General features: G+C 42.6%; 1 pseudogene; it reads left to right on the forward strand.

Annotated features, from left to right (window-relative positions):
• Window positions 1-8,773, forward strand: part of LOC123405804 — a 34,573-nt pseudogene extending 25,800 nt beyond the window's left edge.
• Window positions 8,774-23,890: the final 15,117 nt, after the last annotated feature.

Below are 23,890 nucleotides of genomic sequence, written 5' to 3' on the forward strand. Positions count from 1 at the left end.
CCCGAGATTCGATCGTCAGTATCCGCATACCTATTTCAATCTCGTTTTACCGGCAAGTCTCTTTACTCGTTCCGTAATACAAGATCCCGCAACTTACACTAAGTTACATTGCTTGCAAGGCTTGTGTGTGATGTTGTATTACCGAGTGGGCCCCGAGATACCTCTCCGTCACACGGAGTGACAAATCCCAGTTTTGATCCATACTAACTCAACTAACACCTTCGGAGATACCTGTAGAGCATCTTTATAGTCACCCAGTTACGTTGCGACGTTTGATACACACAAAGCATTCCTCCGGTGTCAGTGAGTTATATGATCTCATGGTCATAGAAATAAATACTTGACACGCAGAAAACAGTAGCAATAAAATGACACGATCAACATGCTACCTCTATTAGTTTGGGTCTAGTCCATCACGTGATTCTCCCAATGACGTGATCCAGTTATCAAGCAACAACACCTTGTTCATAATCAGAAGACACTGACTATCATTGATCAACTGGCTAGCCAACTAGAGGCATGCTAGGGACGGTGTTTTTGTCTATGTATCCACACATGTAAATGAGTCTTCATTCAATACAATTATAGCATGGATAATAAACTATTATCTTGATACAGGAATTATAATAATAACTATACTTTTATTATTGCCTCTAGGGCATAATCCCAACAGAAACAACAGTGGACCTCATCTGCAATGACAATCTTAGGATACCCAGGGAGAATTGGAAAAGGATAGTGAAAGAAATTAAGGAGGGACAAAGAAAGTTCACTGCAGATAGAGATAAAGATTTGCTCACACTGGTCCTCGGCAATGACGAACATGGAGGACGAACGCGAGGCTTCAGTCCTTCTTACCCGTGGTGGCTTGGGTTTGCCAGAGACAAAGACACTTACAGAAGCCGAGAGAGAGCAAAGAAGCGGCAACAGGATGAGGAGAATGACAAGTTCAACCAGTTGCTTGCCAGGATTAACAAGCAACAGAAGCAGATTGATGAGCTTAGAGGAGTACCGCGTCAGGAAGATCCTGCAGTTGATATTATCGGCGCCCCATCTAAGCGGAAAAGGAGTGTGGCTGAATCTGAGGCCCCCGCCTGACGATGAACGAAGAATGATAAAGGGCGGTCCCGGCTACCCCGTGGATGGAATCAAGGAGTCAACATCATGTGAACTCCATCAGAAATTCAAGAACATATCCATGAAGGTGGCCGTCGGACAAGCTTTACCTTCTGGCCCTGATGCACGCTGGCATGGCCGTGAGATTCCAGCTGGCTTTGCTAAAGTCGGGGTGGATGAAATCATGACGGGGTTTAATGATATGGAGCTCGACATAGCTGGACCCGAAGATGAGAGGACACTCGGAGAAGTACTGGGTGGAGTCATCCTATGGGACAAGAACTACATCAAGCTTCCAGGCTCGGCCCCAAGGACAACACCGCCTCCGAGTCGTGCAGGTCACCTACACCTCCATTACCTCCAAGCCCTCCACATGACGTCGTCCAGCACAACACGAGTCCATCTCGATCACCGCCGCCGGACTTGGGTCGTCCGTCTCCGCCGCCGCCCGCACATGATACTAAGCGGAAGCGTGCCAGCAAGAACGCTTCGTCGATGATTTCTAAGGGACGGAGCTCCCCAAAGCGCAATCTGTCGCCCCTCCCAAAGGTACCTCATGCTAATCTTCCTATCAGACCTTATGATCGTACCCCCGAGGAGAACGCCAGGATAGCAAAGGAACAACATGATGCGCAGATGAAAAGGAAGGAACCCGAGCCCCGCCCGAAATACACCGAGAAGAACGTAGCATGGGCAAAAGACTTAATAACCACTCCATCACAGTATGACTTACACTATAAGCCTGATGACTATACACGCACATTGGAGAAGGAAGTGAAAAAGAGCAGGTCACGTGCAAATCAAGTTCAACTACAAGCAAGAAAAAATCAGACGTTCCTCAGCTTGAACAACAGGCCAAACAGTCGATCCCACCCCTCAAGGTGTTAACCGAGAATGTTCCCCCTCCGATGCAGGGGCAAGCTTTTGAAAAAGCAAAGGAGTTGGCGGATGAATGTGGTATCTCGGTTGAAGATTTGCTGGCTTACCAAGACGACAGGATACCCAAGGCTGTGGTAGCCCCTAAGCCACAATTTGTCATGGGAGAGCCTTTGGTCAGCAAAGATGATCTCCCAACAAATATGCGTTACTTGCATAAATGGTACTTAAGTGAATCAAAGAATGGGAGAACGATGATCGTGCTGAGTGTCCCACAGGAGTACTACGGCCGCTCCGAAGAAATCTATATCGACTTTGATGAACTCTTCCAGATGTACAATGGCGACGGCCTCGACAAATCGCTTATGAGTTGCTATTGTCTGTAAGTTTTTCAATTCGTTGTCTACATATAACTTGTTTTGTTATTTCAATTTATTGTCTATATATAACTTGTACTCTATTATGCAGAATGAAGATTCTGGAGTGTAAAAGTAAGAGCATCCTAAATATTGGGTTTATTGATCGAGATAAAATACATATAGCGACGCTAACTAATTATCCCAAGGAGACAGAGAAAAACCTTCTAAGGTTTCTAAGAGATCAAAATTTTTGTGACCACATACTGTTTCCATACAACTTCAGGTGAGGGTCTTTACTCTGTTGTGTCCATTCACTTGTAAGTGTAACTGATAAGTTACTGACAAATATATATATATACATGTGCAGCTTTCATCGGATTCTGTTGGACATTCAAATTGATAAGGGAAGAGTTGATGCCTTCGACCCATTATCGAGACCCTTGGAACAGTTCCAAAGCCTGCAGGACATGCTCCAAGGGTAATTTTAATCATTCTTGCGCTCTATCGGTCTCTTTCGATGATTTTCTGATATATCAATTAATGAAAAACTCAGAAAATCATTATCCTTGTCGGGGAGGGTTTGGAATCGGTTCAAGTGCGTGACTCCCGGTAACTTTCCTGAGAAGCTGACCTTTAGAGCGGCTCAGGTAAGTAGTAGTATGATATACTTCTATTAATTTTCAATACATTTATGATGCTAGATTATTATTTTGATTATATATATTCTATTCTCGTAAAGTGCGACCAGCAGCCACGGGGAACGCATCTATGCGGATACTATGTTTGCGAGACCATTCACACGTTTACCTCTGAGTTCAAGGATCACAGATTCGACGTAAGCAATGAACATTCACACCTCTATTTTTACCCGTCATTCTTTGTTATCATGATTGATATTCATATTCATCTCCTCTTCTTATATAGCACACGGCCATGAGGACGAAGGTCCTACCAGAGCAACGCGCGATTGCTGTTGCAGAGGAGCTTGCGGGATTTGTGAGGACGGAAGCTATAGAAGACAAATGACGATTTAGTGTAGCTAAGGGCCATTACTGATGTTCGTCCATGTAATCGAATAGACGGGCTCTAGTCCCGATAATTCAGATCTCCATATAATTGTATATATATGATCGCTTGTAAGATAAGTTAATCTTATATATATATATGCATAATTATTTCTATTTTAAATTATATGAAAACTAATTCCCGAACACCAAACGAGGCATCACGTTAATCTCCTGAACACATAAACCCTAAAACCCAAAAATAATTTCATTCAAAAAAAAAACCAAAAGCCAGCAAAATCTGAAAATCTTTAGTCCCGGACCGTGTAACGAACCGGGACTAAAGGGCCTGCCCCTGGGGCGCTACGAGGCGCCCACGTGGAGCACCTTTAGTCCCGGCGTGTAAGAGGGCCGGGACGAAAAGGTTAGGCCTTTAATCCCGGTTGGTGAACCGGGACTAAAGCCCCTTACGGGCCGGGGCTATAGGCCCTGTCCCCACTAGTGTGTGTATAGGAGACATAATTGTGATTATTTTCCTATTGTGTATACTCTACTCTACGTAATCAGATTCTCAAAGGTGTGTTGCCATCGAAGGTGAACACTAGATGTTCTACTCTTGCGTCTGAATAATCTGTAGTTTTTTTAACCGGGCAAACCCCTTTCCATTACCAACATAACGGAAATACAAAGTTCGACAAAGGAAAAAACAGAAAGGGGTGCGATTTCAAAGCCTTTTTGGGAAACCCATCATAGGCACTCGTCATAGAGCAGCCTACCGCAGGGCGAAAACCCCAAAACACCTAGCAAACAAGTCTGAAAAAAACACAAGACACAGTCAGATTCACTCAGGAATCGACTAAAACACCCACACAGGGGGAGTCTAAAAACACGTGACAACGAAACTACGACCAGCAGTATCACCAACGTCACCGTGCATCTTCTGGAGCAACACAGATGAATAATCTGTAGTTGGCAGCAAGGTTTTTCTTAATAGTGTTCAGTCAACTTGCGCATGTCGTATTTAAAATATATACAGTTCCATTAAATTTTTTTATGTTTTTCTTCTTATAAAAATACATTAGATCATGGTCACTTAATAAACTCATGTTGACTTTTGCCGGCAGAGGTGAAGATGTGTGATATCGAGATACATAAAAATGGGATCGAAGAACAAGAGAAGAGTTTGTGTAGGTGTTTATGCTTGCGTGAATTGTATTATGGTGGACGCATTCTGTCCAACATGATTTGATTGTAAATATTTGTTCATTACTTCATGTGTGCATTAAGCGTACATGATTGCTTGAAAATACCAATTGCTCGGCAAGTTTGGATTATATCTAACTAAACCGACATGGACACTCCTCCATTGACAAGTTCTGGTTTGTTTTTCTAGCTAGAAAATGATACCTACACGAGCACTCAAGATGATAAATTTGTTCACCTACATTTTGGGTGCAAGTCACATGGATTTTTTTTGGGTACATTAGTGGACCTTCCAGACTATCTCATAGATTTATTCTGCAAACTCGTGTGAGCCGTTATGTATGCTCGAGTGTCCATAATAGGTGAAATATGCTCAATCGCTAACTTAATTTCGCATTTTGTTCTATATGGATCCAGAGTCGGTGACGATGTTATCAATGTAGTTACTTAAGTGTCAATCTATGGGACGGAATTGACTAAGGTATGTAATGTGTTTTTGTTTGAATGGTCGAGAAGTTCACTCAGACATGGTGCTCATGAAAAAAACTATATCTGCAAAATCTATATGTAGTACAAATAATGATTTGAAATAACTGTTCTAACTAGGATGACAGAGGAAATTTCTTTCCAAGATCATTCGTGCGTCGTGCACGCTTACTATTCTTACAAGGTTAGTGAGAAAACAGTACGCACGATATTGAAAAATACTCCTTCTATTTGGAATGAACCAATCCTGATTATTTACTACAATTGTACTAAATCATCGTTAATTACAAGATGAACGATGAATCGTGAAACAACTAAATGGACCAGTAGGTGAGAAATTACATTGAATCAGTTTGAGAGACGGAGATGGATGGAGGGTGGACATGATTCTCTTCCGACTTGTCTAGCTGTAGCTAAGGGCGGAGCTACCTTTGTTTATGTAGACCGAATGAGGTTGCATTTTTCGACGAGACCCGACCATGCAAGCTAATGCGTAAAAAAATGAAGAACCTTTTTTATGGAAGTCATATTGGTCATATGCTGCTAACTATGGATATATATAGTAAACAAACTGGTGATGAAAGTTATTCTGAGGGTCGCCTCTTTTTCACTCTTCAAGTGTGCTCACTTCAGTTTTCTGATGTACTATTTTGGTCTACATGTTGGTCAATTGTTATCTCTGTAGTACTTCCATCTGTAGTACTCCATTTGTGTGCGTGATCGCTACAAGTTCCATTAAAAATCAAAAACCTCCTATATTATTGTCACTTTAATGCGAGGGATTCATAATATTTTCCTTTTACGTATTGTGCTACATATGTGACAAAATAGTGATATTCCTGCTATTTTACAGGACTCCTGAGCTCCTGGCACTGTGATGCATGAGTGTTGGCAACCATAATTCGGTTAGCGTTTACTATGAAAGAATGAACTACAAGATTTTCCGTGTAGCCGTAGGAATTCTTGTGTTACGAGAGTAACTAGCAAGTATTAGTTTTGATTTATGATGCTATGATATAGGAGCCATATGCAAGGGTCTTGAAGTCAACTCTCATATTTTTAGGTTTATAGTGCTAACAACTATCAAGTAATTTACCACTTTGCTGTTAAATAAATGTATTTCCTCTTGACTGTCATAGTGCCATGTAAAAATATATGTTGAAATTCGTAGTTATAATTACTTATGATTTGACTCAACGGTATAAACAAATTAACTTGGTTTACACAATCGTTTTTAAGATTACATGCATATTTTCTACCTTGGTTTGAATGTAAAAAAAATGTGGTCGCCTATTATTAGGAGAAACATAGGCATACATAAGAAGTTTCATTGCCATCTGAATCTTTTGATCATGGGCGCGTGCTATTCTAGAATAAACCGTGATGTTATGCTGGCTTCTTTCCCTAAATATGGTAATGCCTTTTTTGCTTTCGAGTAATTTGGTTGCTTGGTGTAAAAAAGAAAATTACCACATTGTTGGCTACTATATATGGTTTATGTGTTTATAATTTATATAAAGGGGAGTTTGATTGTCAAGAGAAGAGTGGTATGACATTATGTTGATCTACTACCTCATATAACTTGTTGATGATATACTTGTTTTTAAGAGAAGTCGTAAATGGTTTGTATATATTTTTTGTGTTTCCACAAAAAACTGATATACATAGTACTTTTTGGTTTCGCCACTCTTTTGTAGTGAATAACTCACATTAATTATCTAATACCCGGATATTGATTACAACCCTTTGATATCTTGAATTATTGTTTTCACTTGTGTTTGAACCAACTGGTCTTTCCTTGCATGCTTACACTATTTTTTGGTGGAAATGGTTGGCTCATTTAATCAGTTATCTTGCATTCATTGTATGTGATTTGAATATACTGGCAGAATAGTTCACATGTTTTTCAGCGATTGATACCCTTTCTTATGGTTGGTGTCAAGATGGTTGAATACGTACTTGGATTTCTTGTACAAGACACATCTTGTTTCAGTTGGTATGCATGTTTCAGATTTTTAGCTAGCAAAACTAAGTTGCAAATTATGGTACCATGTCATATTTTAGTATAATCTTGGCTATTTTTGTTGTTATTTGTAACCTAAATTCCTTTTGAGTAACAAATCTGGATAAAGAGGTGCAGAGAATATAATCTTAGTGAAGACATTTCAAAGAAGATGGGACAATGTTGTACATGTAAATTTATTAGACTAGAGCAATAGCTTTTTATTGCTACTTTTCTCTATTCCCTTCCCCATGTATTTTTATGCGTTATCAACTTGGAATAGATGATATCTCACAATCAAATTTGAAGTTACTCCTTGCATTTTTTAAGCTACTCTACAAAATTCATAACATGGTTGGGCATTGTTGTCTAATACATCATGATTCATTTTCTCCACCATTATATGCAATTTATTTGTGGTTGTATTCCTTTTACCAATTGTTTATTTAATTACATTATGTTTATTTCTGCTTGTACTATCTTCTGTTAGCTGTATTGGACCGCATGCCCACCATTGTTCTTCTTTTGAGAACCTTTCATTGTTGCTCAACTTACATGATGATAGCGAACCGAATATGGTGCCTAGCTTTATCTACAAGCGTTGTTAGTGTCTTTAGTTGGATCTCTAAATTCATGTTTATCGTGATTTACTTATGAGATGCAATTTGTAGCAAGCGTGTCTTTTCAAGAAGCATTGTGGAGACGTGCATTGCACGTGCAAGCTTACTAGTCATCCAAAAGTTACGAAAGACAGGTGAAAAACCGTAAAACCCAAAAATTCAAAAAAACCCACTAAAAAGACGAAAACGCGTGCGAAAAATTAAAAAAATAAATAAAATCCGAACGAAACGCTCAGAGCAAGACATATGACGATGGCTGAAAACGCGCCAAGTGACGGCGCGTAGGAACGATCGCTGGGATGCTTCCGAGAAAGCGTTTGTTAACTAGTTGCTCCCTGCGTCTTCCCTTCGAGGACGTTTACAAACTTGGTGGCATTGGAACTGTACCCATTGGCCGTGTTTAGACTGGTGTCATCAAGCCTGGTATGGTTGTTACCTTTGGTCCCATTGGTCTGACAACTGAGGTCATGTCTGTTGAGAACTTGAGATTTTTTTCGAAATGGAGGCTGAGTCCCGGCCTCTGCATCGTTGAGAACTTGAGATGCACCATGAGTCTCTCCTGGAGGCGCTTTGTGGTGACATTGTTGGCTTCAATGTGAAGAACGTTGCCGTGAAGGATTTGAAGCGTGGGTTTGTTGCATCCAACTCCAAGGATGACCCTGCCAAAGAGGCAGCCAACTTCACCTCCCAGGTCATCATAATGAACCACCCTGGTCAGTCAGATTAGCAAAGGCTATGCCCCAATGCTGGACAGCCACACTTCTCACATTGCTGTCAAGTTTGCTGAGCTGGTGACCAAGATCGACAGGCGATCTGGTAAGGAGCTGGAGGCGCTGCCCAAGTTCCTGAAAGAACGGTGATGCCGGTATCGTGAAGATGATTCCCACCAAGCCCATGGTTGTGGAGACCTTGGCCAGCTACCCTCCTCTTGGCAGTTTTTCTGTGCGTGTCATCAAGGGCGTGAAGAAGAAGGATCCTGCGGGTGCCAAGGTTGCCAAGGCTGCCATCAAGAGGGCTCCAGTGTCTGCCGCGGAGTTGTATAGCATAACCTGTAGTGTGAAGTTAAGAAGAAATTTTGGTGTCTCTTATAAAAATGGGAGTGCCTAGAACTCAGCTAGCTGAGATTTTCTATGGTCTCATTCACATAATATTATTGTATTTTTGTATTTGTCTTTTTGTTTCCTTTAGTCCATCATTTTATTTTTTTGGGCTGACATGTCATATTTTTGGTTGTTGTTGCTATGCATTTCATCTAGCCGGTCCAATAACTACTCGTTTGATTTTTATTGCTGCAAGTCGCATCTTTTGAAAAAAATCGTCGGTAGAGAAAAAAAGAATGAGCAAAAAAAGCTACATAATGGCTTGTTAGCTTCAACTACTTTGACCACTAAACATTTTTGTACAAAGAAGTAGTGTGTCCTTATTATATGAATTGTGATGTAATAATTTGTATTTTTCTTAGTAAAAAACAACTTGATTCTACCTTTTTCATGTAGTTGTTGCACAAATAAGATTTGAAGTTGCGACCCGTCTGTGAATACTTGTAGTTGCGACCCGACTATAAATACTTGCAATTGTGCCCCGACTATGAATACTTGCAATTACGACCTGACTTTGAGTATTTGCAGTTGCGATTAGACTTTGAATACTTGTAATTTGTAATTGCGACCCGACTTTGAATACTTACAGTTGCGATCGGACTTCGAATACATGCAGTTGCGACCCGACTTTGAATAATTGCAGTTGCGACCCGACTTTGAATATTTGCAGTTGCGGCCACATTTCATATCTTGCAGTTGCGACCCGACTTCGAATACATGCAGTTGCGACCCGACTTCGAATAATTGCAGTTGCGACCCGACTTTGAATATTTGTAGTTGCGGCCACATTTCATATCTTGCAGTTGCGACCCAACTTTGAATACTTGCAGTTGCTGCCCGACTTCAAATACATGCAGTTGCCATCCGACTTTGAATATTTACAGTTGCAACCCGACTTTGAATATTTACAGTTGTGGCCACATTTCAAATCTTGCAGTTGCGACCCAACTTTAAATACTTGCAGTTGCGGCCCGACTTCAAATACATGCAGTTGCCACCCGACTTTGAATATTTGAAGTTGCAACCCGACTTTGAATATTTAAAGTTACGGCCACATTTTAAGTCTTGCAGTTGCGACTCGACTTTGAATAATGAAAGCCCAAATAGACAATTTTATAATCTATGATAACAAATGAACATTAAGTTAAATAAAATGAACACACTTATTTAGGAAAAGGGAAAAGAGTGGAATAAATTAGTTACAAAGTGTTTACATGTACAAGAAATAAAGACTAAAACACAAAGTAGGAAAATATGAACAGAGAAACAGTAAATAGAAAATAGAAAATAAAACCAAATGATAACAAGAACCAGAAAATAAATTCAAAAAAGAAAAAAGAAGCTCACCTTGTTTCTTCTCTCCCACAAGTACTTGTAGCATAGGGTCAACACAAAAAAGGTAAAAAAGATTAGCGTTGAAAAGCCAATTATGGTCCTAACCACACAAAGACCCAGTCTTGACTGCTCACACACAAAAAACAACGACATAAACAGGAGAAAACTATACGCGTATAAATCTGAGTGTATTAATGTATCAGGTATAGAGGTGATCGAGACAAAAACAAAAACTCAACTAGCTGAGAACTAGCAAAACCGTATAAGAATTGCTTAACTAACAAATTGCAGTCTTGTCTTACGTAGTGTGGTTCTCTTGTTTTGTCAGAAAATATTCATAATGTCCATGTTAAATAGTATTTCCTCCGTTTCAAAATTCTTGTCTTATGTTTGTTTGAAAATGGATGTATCTAAATACTAAAACGTGACTAGATACATTCATATTTAAACAAATCTAAAACACAATTTTTGAGACCGAGGGAGTAGTACTTTGCAATGTTTCCTAGCACAAGTTTTAGTGCAGTCCTTTTTGCATAATTTAGTATGCTTAAAAAGTGCTAGAGGAAGAACTAATGAATTGCAATATGTCTTACGTTCGTTTTCATCATATTTTATTGCTGTGTGCCAAAAAGGTTTCAATGATGTTTAGAAAGTTGATGCAGAGATTGCATATGTAATGAATGCACCACAAAGGTGGATGCGTGTAATCACAAGTATCTTGTCATGAACGTTATCAAATTATTATTGCAATGCTCTCAAGCAACGTGTCACATTGTACTCTGGAAAGATGGAGTGCAGAATATTGCAATGCATTACCAAATTATTATTTCAACGCTTGGTATATGAATACATACGAGGTGAATATGCCGACTTAACCCAAAGGATGCATCACAAGTACTCCCTCTGTATCACAATACTTGTTGGAAAGAACTAGTCTATGGTATTGCTGCTCTCGTCTTTTTTGCCCTCTATTTATTTAAGTAATCTGAAGATTTCTTATAAATGACATTGCCTATGGTTGATATAAGGAGTAGAAGCCATTAATTTTTTTACTTAGTTTATGTGATGTAGATGAAGAAGAGGGATGTTACTAATGTGCGTAGAGATGAAAGGTTTCAAAACCTGAAAAATCTGTGTCAGCTTCCACTTATGCTTGTTGAGACAAACAAGCATGAACAATATCATATTGTTTATAAGCTTCTTAAGTTGGTATTGATTCTGCCAGTAGCTACTACTAGTGTTCAAAGGGTATTTTCTTCAATGAGCTACGTGAAGAATAAGCTAAGGAATAAAATGGGTGATGAATATTTGAATAATTATTTGGTTACATTTGTTGAGATATAACTTTTCAATCAAGTGAAGGATGAAGATGTCATCAATCTCTTTCAAAAAGGCGACCGCAGAGTTATATTATAAGCAGGATATCATCACTGTATCAATCAAAAGTACTTATGTATTCATGTCGTTATGGTCTGATACATTGAAATATTGCTATTGTCGTTATACTAGTGTTGTTTTGTTCATATATTGCTAGTGTTGCGTTGTATGGTTCATACACTATATTTATAGGAAAAAAACTGGATGAATACCCAGCCTTCATTTCCTGGCGCATATTATGTAACACTTGTAACTAAGGTGGAGACATGCTTGTTTTCTTGAAGGCAACACCAATTCTCATTAACTATGACGGTGCGAGGGTAAATCCCCCTCAACACAAGCTGCCACTTAGGCAGGAACAATGTTCCCCCACTCTTCGAAGTGGTTTGTTTCATACATACGACCAATACTAGCTAGCTGATGCGCGACAACGTTTGCTTCTCGGCGGCAGACCGAGATCTTTTGTTGGGAGAACCAGATCTTCAGCTGGTATTTCATGTCCTCTATTACCGATGCATACGCTGATGCATCCACGCGAGTTAGATCCATAGCCTCCATTAGTAGCGTGCTATCCGTTTCAAATATCACCCGCACAACGCCTAGGTCAGTCGCCATTGCTATTGCATGTGAGAGGGCATAAACCTTGGCAGCGAATGCATCATTTGCGTGTGCCCGGCGACCCGCACGAGCAGCCAGTACTTCTCCATTGCCATCTCTAGCCACAACACCCCAGCTCGAATCCGCCTGCCCTGGAATAAAGGACCCATCTGCATTGATCTTGATCGTATCACTCGGAGGCGGTTTCCATCTAGTAGGGCACTTTCCTTTGGATGGTGCGTTGAATATCTGCATGTATTCCATAACATTAGCCCTAGTTCTTCGCGCCACCTCCTCAGCCAGTGATGACCCACAAGTATGGGGGATCAATCGTAGTCCTTTCGATAAGTAAGAGTGTCGAACCCCAACGAGGAGCAGAAGGCTCTGATAAACGGATTTCAGCAAGGTAATAACTGCAAGCACTGAAAGTACCGGTGACAAGTGATTGTGTAGCGAGGTGAAACGTAGCAAGCAAAGAGTAACAAGTAACAACTAGTAGCAACGGTGCAGCAATTGGCCCAATCCCTTTTGTAGCAAGGGACAAGCCTGAACAAAGTCTTATAGGAGGAAAAACGCTCCCAAGGACACACATGGATTTCTGTCATGCTAGTTTCATCATGTTCATATGATTCGCGTTCGTTACTTTGATAGTTCGATATGTGGGTGGACCGGCGCTTGGGTACTGCCCTTATTTGGACAAGCATCCAACTTATGATTAACTTCTCTCGCAAGCATCCGCAACTACAAAAGAAGAATTAAGACAAAGTCTAACCATAACATTAAACTAGTGGATCCAAATCAGCCCCTCACGAAGCAACGCATAGACTGGGGTTTAAGCTTCTGTACTCGAGCAACCCATCATCTACTTACTACTTCCCAATGCCTTCCTCTAGGCCCAAATATGGTGAAGTGTTATGTAGTCGACGTTCACATAACTGTTGGAATTATGCCCTAGAGGCAATAATAAATGTATAGTTATTATTATAATTCCTGTATCAAGATAATAGTTTATTATCTATGCTATAATTGTATTGAATGAAGACTCATTTACATGTGTGCATACATAGACAAAACACCGTCCCTAGCATGCCTCTAGTTGGCTAGCCAGTTGATCAATGATAGTCAGTGTCTTCTGATTATGAACAAGGTGTTGTTGCTTGATAACTGGATCACGTCATTGGGAGAATCACGTGATGGACTAGACCCAAACTAATAGACGTAGCATGTTGATCGTGTCATTTTGTTGCTACTGTTTTCTGCGTGTCAAGTATTTATTCCTATGACCATGAGATCATATAACTTACTGACACCGGAGAAATGCTTTGTGTGTATCAAACGTCGCAACGTAACTGGGTGACTATAAAGATGCTCTACAGGTATCTCCGAAGGTGTTAGTTGAGTTAGTATGGATCAAGACTGGGATTTGTCACTCCGTGTGACGGAGAGGTATCTCGGGGCCCACTCGGTAATGCAACATCACACACAAGCCTTGCAAGCAATGTAACTTAGTGTAAGTTGCGGGATCTTGGATTACGGAACGAGTAAAGAGACTTGCCGGTAAACGAGATTGAAATAGGTATGCGGATACTGACGATCGAATCTCGGGCAAGTAATATACCGAAGGACAAAGGGAATGACATACGGGATTATACGAATCCTTGGCACTGAGGTTCAAACGATAAGATCTTCGTAGAATATGTAGGATCCAATATGGGCATCCAGGTCCCGCTACTGGATATTGACCGAGGAGTCTCTCGGGTCATGTCTACATAGTTCTCGAACCCGCAGGGTCTGCATACTTAAGGTTCGACGTTGTTTTATGCGTATTTGAGTTATATGGTTGGTTACCGAATGTTGTTCGGAGTCCCGGATGAGATCACAGACGTCACGAGGGTTTCCGGAATGGTCCGGAAACGAAGATTGATATATAGGATGACCTCATTTGATTACCGGAAGGTTTTCGGAGTTACCGGGAATGTACCGGGAATGACGAATGGGTTCCGGGAGTTCACCGGGGGGGGGGGGGCAACCCACCCCGGGGAATCCCATAGGCATTGGGGGAGTCACACCAGCCCTTAGTGGGCTGGTGGGACAGCCCACAAGTGCCCAATGCGCCAAGAGAAGAAAAATCAAGAGGAAAGAAAAAAAAAGGAAGGAGGTGGGAAGGAAGGGGGACTCCTCCCACCAGACCAAGTCCAACTCGGTTTGGGGGGGGGAGTCCTCCCCCCTTGGCTCGGCCGACTCCTTGGGGGTCCTTGGACCCCAAGGCAAGGCCCCCCTCCCTCCTCCTATATATATGGAGCAATTAGGGCTGATTTGAGACGACTTTCTCACGGCTGCCCGACCACATACCTCAACGGCTTTTCCTCTAGATCGCGTTTCTGCGGAGCTCGGGCGGAGCCCTGCTGAGACAAGGTCATCACCAACCTCCGGAGCACCGTCACGCTGCCGGAGAACTCTTCTACCTCTCCGTCTCTCTTGCTGGATCAAGAAGGCCGAGATCATCGTCGAGCTGTACGTGTGCTGAACGCGGAGGTGCCGTCCGTTCGGTACTAGATCGTGGGACTGATCGCGGGATTGTTCGCGGGGCGGATCAAGGGACGCGAGGACGTTCCACTACATCAACCGCGTTCTCTAACGCTTCTACTGTACGATCTACAAGGGTACGTAGATCACTCATCCCCTCTCGTAGATGGACATCACCATGATAGGTTTTCGTGCGCGTAGGAAATTTTTTGTTTCCCATGCGACGTTCCCCATAGTGGCATCATGAGCTAGGTTCATGCGTAGATGTCTTCTCGAGTAGAACACAAAATTTTTTGTGGGCGGTGATGTGCGTTTTGCTGCCCTCCTTAGTCTTTTCTTGATTCCGCGGTATTGTTGGATTGAAGCGGCTTGGACCGACATTACTCGTACGCTTACGAGAGACTGGTTTCATCGTTACGAGTAACCCCCTTTGCTCAAAGATGACTGGCAAGTGTCGGTTTCTCCAACTTTAGTTGAATCGGATTTGACCGAGGAGGTCCTTGGATGAGGTTAAATAGCAACTCATATATCTCCGTTGTGGTGTTTGCGTAAGTAAGATGCGATCCTACTAGATACCCTTGGTCACCACGTAAAACATGCAACAACAAAATTAGAGGACGTCTAACTTGTTTTTGCAGGGTATGATTGTGATGTGATATGGCCAATGATGTGATGTGATATATTGGATGTATGAGATGATCATGTTGTAATAGAAATATCGACTTGCACGCCGATGGTACGGCAACCGGCAGGAGCCATAGGGTTGTCTTTATACTAACGTTTGTGCTTGCAGATGCGTTTACTATTTTGCTAGGATGTAGCTTTAGTAGTAATAGCATAAGTAGCACGACAACCCCGATGGCAACACGTTGATGGATGATCATGGTGTGGCGCCGGTGACAAGAAGATCGTGCCGGTGCTTTGGTGATGGAGATCAAGAAGCACGTGATGATGGCCATATCATGTCACTTATGAATTGCATGTGATGTTAATCCTTTTATGCACCTTATTTTGCTTAGAACAACGGTAGCATTATGAGGTGATCTCTCACTAAAATTTCAAGACGAAATTGTGTTCTCCCCGACTGTGCACCGTTGCTACAGTTCATCGTTTTGAGACACCACGTGATGATCGGGTGTGATAGACTCAACGTTCACATACAACGGGTGCAAAACAGTTGCGCACGCGGAACACTCGGGTTAAGCTTGACGAGCCTAGCATGTGCGGACATGGCCTCGGAACACATGAGACCGAAAGGTCGATCATGAATCATATAGTTGGTATGATTAGCATAGGGATGCTTACCACTGAAACTATACTCAACTCACGTGATGATCGGACTTGGGATAGTGTAAGTGGATCATGAACCACTCAAATGACTAGAGAGATGTACGTTTTGAGTGGGGGTTTAGCATATAATTCGATTAAGTTAAACTCTAATTATCTTGAACATAGTCTAAGTCCACTTTGAATATATTTGTGTTGTAGATCATGGCTCACGCGAGTGTCATCCTGAATTTGTAGACTGGGCTCGTAATCTTAAGCTAATCTTACAAGCTGGGAAGAAGGATTATGTCCTTAATGCTGCGCTAGGAGATGAACCACCCGCTACGGCTGATCAGGATGTTAAGAACGCTTGGTTAGCACGTAAGGAGGACTACTCAATAGTTCAATGTGCAGTCTTGTATGGCTTAGAACCGGGACTTCAACGTTGCTTTGAGCGTCATGGAGCATTTGAGATGTTCCAGGAGTTGAAGTTTATCTTTCAGAAGAACGCTCGGATCGAGAGGTATGAGACCTCCGATAAATTCTATGCTTGCAAGATGGAGGAAAACTCGTCTATCAGTGAACATGTGCTCAAAATGTCTGGGTACTCAAACCGTCTAGCTGAGCTGGGGATTGAACTCCCGCAAGAGGCTATCACTGACAGAATCCTTCAATCACTGCCGCCAAGCTATAAAGGCTTTGTGTTGAACTACAACATGCAAGGGATGAACAAGTCTCCCGGCGAGTTGTTTGCGATGCTAAAAGTCGCAGAGTCTGAACTCCGTAAAGAGCATCAAGTGTTGATGGTGAGCAAGACCACTAGTTTCAAGAGAAACGGCAAAGGCAAGAAGGGCAATTCGAAGAAGAATGGCAAGCCTGTTGCCAATCCGCCGAAGAAACCCAAGGCTGGACCTAAGCCTGAAACGGAGTGCTTCTATTGCAAGGGTATGGGTCACTGGAAAGCGCAATTGCCCCAAGTATCTGGCAGATAAGAAGGCGGGCAAAGAAAAATCAGGTATATTTGATATACATGTTATTGATGTGTACTTAACCGGCTCTCGTAGTAGTGCCTGGGTATTCGATACCGGTTCTGTTGCTCACATTTGCAACTCGAAACAGGAACTGCGGAATAGACGAAGGCTGGCGAAAGACGAAGTGACGATGCGCGTAGGAAATGGTTCCAAGGTTGATGCAATCGCCGTCGGCACAGTGTCACTTCAGCTACCATCGGGATTAGTGATGAACTTAAATCATTGTTATTTAATGCCTGCGTTGAGCATGAACATTATATCTGGATCTTGTTTATTGCGAGACGGTTACTCTTTTAAGTCTGAGAATAATGGTTGTTCTATTTCTATGAGTAACATCTTTTATGGTCATGCACCGAATGTGAGAGGATTGTTCATATTGAATCTTGATAGCGATACACATATACATAACATTGAGACCAAAAGAGTTAGAGTAAACAATGATAGCGCCATATTTTTGTGGCACTGCCGCTTGGGTCATATTGGTGTAAAGCGCATGAAGAAACTCCATGCTGATGGACTTTTGGAGTCACTTGACTTTGATTCACTTGACACGTGCGAACCATGCCTCATGGGCAAGATGACTAAGACTCCGTTCTCCGGAACAATGGAGCGTGCAAGTGACTTGTTGGAAATCATACATACCGATGTGTGTGGTCCAATGAGCGTAGAGGCACGCGGCGGATATCGTTATTTCCTCACCTTCACTGACGATTTAAGTAGATATGGTTATGTCTACTTGATGAAGCACAAGTCTGAAACATTTGAAAATTTCAAGCAATTTCAGAGTGAAGTGGAAAATCATCGTAACAAGAAGATCAAGTTCCTACGGTCTGATCGTGGGGGTGAATATCTGAGTTTCGAGTTTGGTGCTCACTTAAGACAATGTGGAATTGTTTCGCAGTTAACGCCGCCTCGAACACCACAGCGTAATGGTGTATCCGAACGTCGTAATCGTACTTTGTTAGAGATGGTGCGATCTATGATGTCTCTTACTGATTTGCCGTTATCATTTTGGGGTTATGCATTAGAAACAGCTGCATTCACTTTAAATAGGGCACCATCAAAATCCGTTGAGACGACACCATACGAACTGTGGTATGGCAAAAGGCCAAAGTTGTCGTTTCTTAAAGTTTGGGGATGTGATGCTTATGTCAAAAAGCTTCAGCCTGAAAAGCTGGAACCCAAAGCGGAAAAATGCGTCTTCATAGGTTACCCAAAAGAGACAGTTGGGTACACCTTCTATCTCAAATCCGAGGGCAAAGTGTTTGTTGCTAAGAACGGAACTTTTCTCGAGAAGGAGTTTCTCTCGAGAGAGTTGAGTGGGAGGAAGATAGAACTTGACGAGGTTGTCGAACCTCTCATCCCTCTGGATGGTGGCGCAGGGCAAGGGGAAACCTCTGTCATTGCGACGCCGGTTGAGGAGGAAGTTAATGATGATGATCATGAAACTCCAGTTCAAGTTTCTGTTGAACCACGCAGGTCGACGAGATCACGCGCTGCTCCAGAGTGGTACGGTAATCCCGTCTTATCAATCATGTTGTTAGACAACAATGAACCTGCAAATTATGAAGAAGCGATGGTGGGCCCAGATTCCAACAAATGGCTAGAAGCCATGAAATCCGAGATAGGATCCATGTATGAGAACAAAGTGTGGACTTTGGAGATACTACCCGAGGGCCGCAAGGCTATTTAGAACAAATGGATCTTTAAGAAGAAGACGGACGCTGACGGTAATGTGACCGTTTATAAAGCTCGACTTGTGGCAAAGGGTTTTTCACAAGTTCCAGGAATTGACTACGATGAGATTTTCTCTCCCGTGGCAATGCTTAAGTCCGTCAGAATCATGTTAGCAATAGCTGCATTTTTCGATTATGAAATCTGGCAGATGGATGTCAAAACGGCGTTCCTTAACGGTTTCCTTAAGGAAGAGTTGTATATGATGCAACCCGAAGGTTTTGTCGATCCTAAAAATGCTAACAAGGTGTGCAAGCTCCAGCGATCCATTTATGGACTGGTGCAAGCATCTCGGAGTTGGAACAAACGCTTTGATGAGGTGATCAAAGCATTTGGGTTTATACAAGTGGTTGGAGAATCTTGTATTTACAAGAAAGTGAGTGGGAGCTCTGTGGCGTTTCTAATATTATATGTGGATGACATATTACTGATTGGAAACAACGTAGAGCTTTTGGAGAGCATAAAAGGTTACTTGAATAAAAGTTTCTCTATGAAGGACCTAGGAGAAGATGCTTACATTCTAGGCATTAAGATCTATAGGGATAGATCAAAACGCCTGATAGGACTTTCACAAAGCACATACCTTGATAAAGTTTTGAAGAGGTTCAAAATGGAACAGTCCAAGAAAGGGTTCTTGCCAGTGTTACAAGGTACGAGATTGAGTAAGACTCAGTGCCCGGCAACTGATGAAGATAGAGAGCATATGCGCTCCGTCCCCTATGCTTCAGCCATAGGTTCTATCATGTATGCGATGCTGTGCACTAGACCGGATGTTAGCCTGGCCATAAGTATGGTAGGTAGGTTCCAGAGTAATCCAGGAGTGGATCACTGGACAGCGGTCAAGAATATCCTGAAGTACCTGAAAAGGACTAAGGAGATGTTTCTCGTGTATGGAGGTGACGAAGAGCTCGCCGTAAAAGGTTACGTCGATGCAAGCTTTGACACAGATCCGGACGACTCTAAGTCGCAAACCGGATACGTATTTATTCTTAATGGGGGTGTAGTAAGCTGGTGCAGTTCCAAGCAAAGCGTCGTAGCAGATTCTACATGTGAAGCGGAGTACATGGCTGCCTCGGAGGCGGCTAAGGAGGGTGTCTGGATGAAGCAGTTCATGACGGATCTTGGAGTGGTGCCAAGTGCACTGGATCCAATAACCTTGTTCTGTGACAACACTGGTGCCATTGCCTTAGCAAAGGAGCCAAGGTTTCACAAGAAGACCAGACACATCAAACGACGCTTCAACCTCATCCGCGACTACGTCGAGGAGGAGGACGTAAATATATGCAAAGTGCACACGGATCTGAATGTAGCAGACCCGCTGACTAAACCTCTTCCACGGCCAAAACATGATCGACACTAGAACTGTATGGGTGTTAGATTTATTACAATTTAATTCACATGGTGATGTGAGGGCTAGATTATTGACTCTAGTGCAAGTGGGAGACTGTTGGAATTATGCCCTAGAGGCAATAATAAATGTATAGTTATTATTATAATTCATGTATCAAGATAATAGTTTATTATCCATGCTATAATTGTATTGAATGAAGACTCATTTACATGTGTGGATACATAGACAAAACACCGTCCCTAGCATGCCTCTAGTTGGCTAGCCAGTTGATCAATGATAGTCAGTGTCTTCTGATTATGAACAAGGTGTTGTTGCTTGATAACTGGATCACGTCATTGGGAGAATCACGTGATGGACTAGACCCAAACTAATAGACGTAGTATGTTGATCGTGTCATTTTGTTGCTACTGTTTTCTGCGTGTCAAGTATTTATTCCTATGACCATGAGATCATATAACTTACTGACACCGGAGGAATGCTTTGTGTGTCGCAACGTAACTGGGTGACTATAAAGATGCTCTACAGGTATCTCCGAAGGTGTTAGTTGAGTTAGTATGGATCAAGACTGGGATTTGTCACTCCGTGTGACGGAGAGGTATCTCGGGGCCCACTCGGTAATGCAACATCACACACAAGCCTTGCAAGCAATGTAACTTAGTGTAAGTTGCGGGATCTTGGATTACGGAACAAGTAAAGAGACTTGCCGGTAAACGAGATTGAAATAGGTATGCGGATAGTGACGATCGAATCTCGGGCAAGTAATATACCGAAGGACAAAGGGAATGACATACGGGATTATACGAATCCTTGGCACTGAGGTTCAAACGATAAGATCTTCGTAGAATATGTAGGATCCAATATGGGCATCCAGGTCCCGCTATTGGATATTGACCGAGGAGTCTCTCGGGTCATGTCTACATAGTTCTCGAACCCGCAGGGTCTGCACACTTAAGGTATGGTTGGTTACCGAATGTTGTTCGGAGTCCCGGATGAGATCACGGACGTCACGAGGGTTTCCAGAATGGTCCGGAAATGAAGATTGATATATAGGATGACCTCATTTGATTACCGGAAGGTTTTCGGAGTTACCGGGAATGTACCGGGAATGACGAATGGGTTCCGGGAGTTCACCGGGGGGGGGGGGGGGGCAACCCACCCCGGGGAAGCCCATAGGCATTGGGGGAGTCACACCAGCCCTTAGTGGGCTGGTGGGACAGCCCACAAGTGCCCAATGCGCCAAGAGAAGAAAAATCAAGAGGAAAGAAAAAAAAAGGAAGGAGGTGGGAAGGAAGGGGGACTCCTCCCACCAGACCAAGTCCAACTCGGTTTGGGGGGGGAGTCCTCCCCCCCTTGGCTCGGCTGACTCCTTGGGGGTCCTTGGACCCCAAGGCAAGGCCCCCCTCCCTCCTCCTATATATATGGAGCAATTAGGGCTGATTTGAGACGACTTTCTCACGGCTGCCCGACCACATACCTCCACGGTTTTTCCTCTAGATCGCGTTTCTGCGGAGCTCGGGTGGAGCCCTGCTGAGACAAGGTCATCACCAACCTCCGGAGCGCCGTCACGCTGCCGGAGAACTCTTCTACCTCTCCGTCTCTCTTGATGGATCAAGAAGGCCGAGATCATCGTCGAGCTGTACGTGTGCTGAACGCGGAGGTGCCGTCCGTTCGGTACTAGATCGTGGGACTGATCGCGGGATTGTTCGCGGGGCGGATCGAGGGACGTGAGGACGTTCCACTACATCAACCGCGTTCTCTAACGCTTCTGCTGTACGATCTACAAGGGTACATAGATCACTCATCCCCTCTCGTAGATGGACATCACCATGATAGGTTTTCGTGCGCCTAGGAAATTTTTTGTTTCCCATGCGACGTTCCCCACAATAACACCATTAGAGGAAAAACAACATACAACATATCAAAATATCGAACGAATATCAAATTCATATGACTATTATCAGCATGACTTATCCCATGTCCTCAGGAACAAAAGTAACTACTCATAAGACATAATCATAATCATGACCAGAGGTGTAATGAATAGCATCAAGGATCTGAACTTAAACTCTTCCACCAAATAATCCAACTAGCATCAACTACAAAGAGTAATCAACACTACTAGCAACCTTACAAGTACCAATCGGAGTTGCGAGACGAAGATTGGTTACAAGAGATGAACTAGGGATTGGAGAGGAGATGGTGCTGATTAAGATGTTGATGAAGATGCCTCCCCTCCGACGAGAGGAGTGTTGGTGATGACGATGGCGACGATTCCCCCCTCCGGGAGGGAAATTTCCCTGACAGGATCGTCCTGCCGGAGCTCTAGATTGGATCTGCTCAAGTTCCGCCTCGTGGCAGCGGCGAAACCACGAAAAAGCCCCCGATTGATTTTTTCCAGACCAGGACGCTTCATATAGAAAAAGAGGGGGGCTAGTGGGCCTTCAGGCAGCCCACAAGCTTGCCCTGCGCCACCAGGGGGGTGGCGACGGTGGGCAAGCTTGTCGGGCCCTGGTGGGCCCCCTCCGGTAGTTCTTTCGCCCAATATTTTTATTATATTCCAGAAAAAATCCACGTAAATTTTCAGGGCATTTGGAGATGTGCATAATAGTGGACTAGGATTTGCTCCTTTTCCAGTCCAGAATTCCAGCTGCCTGAATTCTCCCTCTTCAAATAATCCTTGCAAAATAAGAGATAAAAGACATAAATATGGTACCACAAGTAATATAATAGCCCAAGAAGCAATAAATATCAACATGAAAGCATGATGTAAAATGGACGTATCAACTCCCCCAAGCTTAGACCTCGCTTGTCCTCAAGCGAAAACCAAGTTCCATAAACATGTCCACATGTTTAGGGATGAAGGTGTCGATAAAACATAATATGACATGAGGGCATCATGATCACACATAGAACAACAATATATCATAAAGATTCTTATGGGAAAGTAACAATTCCTTCACAAAGCAAAGCATGAAGCAAAAACCTTACCGAGAAGTAACCAACAATAGTCCATAGTCATTGAAGCAATTGCAATTTATCACAACATCTGAAAGAGTCAAATAAGAGCTTGTAAGGCAAACCCACATACTCAATCATCTCTTTTGTTTTCCACAATTGTTATAACTCACATGGTACTCATGGTGTCAAAGCTTCAGCTGGACACAGAGGAAGATAGGGGCTTATAGTTTTGCCTCCCAACGGTTTACCTCAAGGGTAAAGTCAACAACAATAAAGCATAAGTACTCAACTCCAAGTTGATATATGAATATAGATCTTTCCCAAGCATGTGACGGTAGCCAAGACAAAGGCAAAAAGGGAATTGGTGATGATCACCATGACTCTTACAAGGGTAAAAAGTAAAGGTGCAAGATAGGCCCTTCGCAGAGGGAAGCAGAGGTTGTCATGCGCTTTTGAGGTTTGAATGCGTGTCCTCTTAGTGCGGAGGAACGTCACTTTATATTGCCTCCCGTGATAAAGAACTTTATTATGCAGTCTGTCGCTTTTATGTCTTCCTCATCACAGGTTCGTACAAAGCTTATTTTCCACACACTAATAGATCATACATATTAGAGAGCAATTTTTATTGCTTGCACCGATGACAACTTACTTGAAGGATCTTATTCAATCCATAGGTAGGTATGATGGACTCTCATGGCAAAACTGGGTTGGAGGTTTATGAATGCACAGGTAGTATCTCTACTTGGTGCGGGAGTTTTGGCTAATATGAGGTGGAAGCAATCGTCACATGCTAAGGGATCTCTAATCATATAACATTGTTTGGAACCAAGCAAACACAATTCATTATGTTGTCTTCCTTGTCCAACTTCTACTCCTAGGCATGTAATAGTTTGGTGAGTGCTCACAATTGTAAAAAGTGTCTAAGATGATATATTTATATGTGAACCTC

The sequence above is a fragment of the Hordeum vulgare genome, chromosome 6H, assembly GCF_904849725.1.
Source record: "Hordeum vulgare subsp. vulgare chromosome 6H, MorexV3_pseudomolecules_assembly, whole genome shotgun sequence".
In the NCBI taxonomy this organism is placed as follows: domain Eukaryota; kingdom Viridiplantae; phylum Streptophyta; class Magnoliopsida; order Poales; family Poaceae; genus Hordeum; species Hordeum vulgare.